The following is a 4,053-nucleotide window of genomic DNA, read 5'->3' as shown; positions in this document are numbered from 1 at the left end:
CTCCCTCCACCAAGTGGACAACCAGTACACGTGCCAAATTACCACGCGGGCTGCCTTTTTCGTACAGAAATGAGTTCCACCGTGTACCCGCGCGGGTGGGGTTGGGAAAGAGACGGGAGTACGTGCGCCGTGCATGCACCTCTTCTCTTCATGCACGTCCCCCACCTATGTGGGTGTGTGTGAGAGAGACAAACCGCGTTCGTGAGTGTTTTTTGTTTTGGGGTGGGGGTGGTGGGGAGTTGATTTCTTGAATGTATTTGTGGGAATATGTGTTGATGACATCTCAAACAAAATTTTGCATGCAATGTGTGTGAAATGGAGGCCTATCCATATCATATATAGAGGGCCGGGAAATCCACGAGAAGAGTGGGAGGGGTCATAGATATCGACAGAGTCGAAGATAGGATCAAGTGGGTGGGTGCGAGATCGATGAAGAGAGCCATCGAAATTGTGTATGTGTGCAAGTCAAAGATATAGGGCGACTGACATACCGGAACGTCAGAGGGCACATGTCAAGTTTGTGTGTGGCAAGGAGACATGACTTCAACGCTCGATGTATCGGTGTGTGTGGGGGGAGGGGTGGGTGAAGGAGTCCGGGATTAGGGGGTATCCGGACAGCCGGACTATATGCATCGTCCAAACTATTGGAGCGTGAAGATACAAGACTCAAGACTCCGGCCCGTGTCCGGATGGGACTCTCCTTTGCGTGGAAGACAAGCTTGGCGATCCGGATATTATATTTCCTTCCTTGTAACCGACTCCATGTAAACCATAGCCCTCTCCGGTGTCTATATAAACCGGAGAGGTTGGTCCTTAGAAGGCCGATCACAATTACAATCATACCATCATAGGCTAGCTTCTAGGGTTTAGCCTCTACGATCTCGTGGTAGATCTACTCTTGTATTACTCATATCTTCAATATTAATCAAGCAGGAAGTAGGGTTTTACCTCCATGGAGAGGGCCCAAACCTGGGTAAACATTGTGTCCCTTGCTTTCTGTTACCATCAGCCTAAGACGCACAGATCGGGACCCCCTACCCGAGATCTGCCGGTTTTGACACCGACATTGGTGCTTTCATTGAGAGTTCCTCTGTGTTGTTGTTGCAAGGCTCGATGGCTCGTCTCGTGTCAAGGACAACATCACCTCTGGGGGAGCGCTGGCTGTAGGCCAAACTCTCCGACTTGGCGGCTTCATTATGGCCGCCTCATCGGCCGTCGCGCCAACGATGGCCTCTCGGGTCATCGCGCATAACCTTCGCATCAATTCGGAGCTTGTCGAACAGATGGATCCGATAGAGCTTTCCTCCCTTAATGAGCTCTTGGATCGCATCGCCACTTTGGGAATCGCTACAGACTATGACCGGATTGGGCTTAAACCCGGCCAAAGGGACATTAGATCCCCGCCGGCCACCCATGAGATAGCGGTAGTGGAGGAACCACATACGGATTACCCCTCTATTTTGAGGACGAATCGTGTCCGGATCACTGATCTCCCTGAGCCGAACTCCCGCTCGAGGGAAAAACATGGCCTAGATCCCGGACTTAGGATCGGGTATTCGGCCGGAAAAATTGGGGAGCATCCCGGATCCCGAGCTATCGAACTCGGGTGGCTCCCCTGCCCATAGGCGCTAGGCCGGATCAGAATCCGGACATCCACGGACACCGATCTGTGCTTAAGCCGTCTCTCCCATATCAGACAAGAACCCCACGAGACAGTACATCGCTACTGGGCCAAATTCCTCCTTGTGTTAAATAAGGTCAAGGACTCTCGTGAGGAGGATGCAGTCTCACTTTTCTGCAAAAGTTGTACGGACAAAGGAATCCTCAATGCTATAACGCGCCGTGACATAGTACGCCTTGCTGACTTAGCAACCATAGTACAAAAATACTGTGTGATGGAAAGCACCTGGAAAATCCAAACAGAATTTTGGGATAGCTTGGCTCTCACCAAAACCTTTGTTCGAGCTAAACGGGCGAACTCTCGAAGGTCGGCCGATCCAATCCCCAAGAAGTCGAAACCCGCCCCAGGGCGTGGATCCGTATTGGAAGAATGGCTCAATGGGCCATGTAAGCTTCACCGTACGCCGGACACAACACCAACCCATAGCCTTAGGGCATGTTGGGTACTCCGGCAGGTAGCAAAAAGTGGCGAGGATCTCCTCATGAACCATAAAGCAGAATAACATCCCGCCAAGGAAAACAATATGGTACTAACAGTCTTCGGGACTTTCGCCTCAAACAATAGGCGCAAGCGAGCTCATCGAAGCCCCGCTGGAATCTGCCATGTGGAAAAAATAAATCCATGGAACAACACTGCTATAACTTTCAATGCCAGTGACGAACCCCAATTTCAGACCATCCGGGCACCAGCCGCTCTGGTCCTTAGCCCAATAGTAGACGACTTTTGGCTCACTAAAGTACTCATGGACAGCGGAAGCGGATTAAACTTGATGTACGAAGAAACACTCAAGAAGATGGAAATTGATAATAGCCGCATTGAACAAAGAGGCACAACCTTCAGGGGAATTATCCCTAGTCGGGAAGCACGGTTTGCAGGAAAAGTCACACTCGATGTGGTATTCGGCACCCCGGAGAATTACATGTCCGAAGAAATCACATTCCAAGTGGCTCCTTTCAGCAGCGGATACCATGCCCTTCTAGGGCGGGACGCGTTTGCAAGATTTCAAGCTATACCCCATTACGGGTACATGAAGCTTAAAATGCCCGGACCCAATGGGATCATCACTCTAGCCAGTGATCTGGATGTCGCACTCCGCACCGAAAACAAAACCACAACACTAGCCTTGGAAGTATTATCTGAAGCCCTGACAACCGAAGAATTAACAACACTGCGCGCCACCGTGGATAGGGACGAAGTGATACTCGACAAGCGAACCAAGTCCACCTCATTTAAACCTGCAGATGAGATAGTCAAATTCCAAGTCCACCCAATGGACCCCACGAAGACAGCTTCCATCGGGACATAGTTGAGCCCCGCATACGCTGCACTACGAGACTTCTTACGCGAGAATTAGGACATTTTCGCCTGGCACCCATCAGACATGCCGGGCATCCCACGTAGATTGGCCGAACACAGCCTCAACATATTAAAAGGATACAAACCGGTCAAACAGACTCTAAGGCGGTTTTCAAAGCCCAAATGGCAAGCCATGGGGGTAGAGCTAGCCAAGCTACTTGAGGCCGGATTCATCAAAAATATCAAGCATCCGGATTGGTTGGCAAATTTGGTAATGGTACCAATGAAGGACAAATCCTGGCGCCTGCGCGTCGACTTCAAAGACCTCAACAAGGCTTGCCCCAAGGATCCCTTTCCCCTTCCTCGCATCAATCAAATCATCGATGCCACAGCAGGACACGACTCGATGTATTTCCTCGACGCATACTCTGGATACTGTCAAATAAAGATGGCAGAGTTCGACCAAGCTGCAACAGCCTTCATAACGCCATATGGCCCTTTCTGCTTTAACACTATGCCTTTTGGGCTTAAGAATGCCGGCACAACCTATCAACCCATGATTCAAACATGCCTGGAAAAGCTAATCGGCAAAATAGTGGAGGCATACGTGGATGACGTAGTCATAAAAACAAGACACATCGAAACCCTAATAGATGACTTGAGGCTTATGTTCGACAACCTCCGAAAATACGACATCAAGCTGAACCCGGAAAAATGCGTCTTCAGCGTCCCCTCTGGAAAACTGCTGGGCTTCATCGTTTCCAATAGAGGAATTGAAGCAAATCCGGCAAAAATCCGAGCTTTGTCGCAGTTGGCTACACCAACAGACCTCAAACACATCTAGAAACTAGCTAGATGCGTGGCTGACTTGAGCCGCTTTATCTCTAGGTTAGGAGAAAAGGCATTACCTCTTTACCGCCTTCTTCGGTGCACCGAACACTTCATGTGGACGGATGCAGCCGCGGCCAGACTCGATGAAATAAAGACCTTATTGGCCAATAATCCAGTCCTAACAATGCCAAATATCGGCGAACCCATGCTGCTGTACATAGCGGCAACACATCAAGTTGTAAGCG

The sequence above is a fragment of the Triticum dicoccoides genome, chromosome 5B (genome assembly GCF_002162155.2).
Source record: "Triticum dicoccoides isolate Atlit2015 ecotype Zavitan chromosome 5B, WEW_v2.0, whole genome shotgun sequence".
NCBI classification, from domain to species: domain Eukaryota; kingdom Viridiplantae; phylum Streptophyta; class Magnoliopsida; order Poales; family Poaceae; genus Triticum; species Triticum dicoccoides.
The sequence above is the reverse complement of the archived record's forward strand: the minus strand, read 5'-3'. Positions refer to the sequence as shown.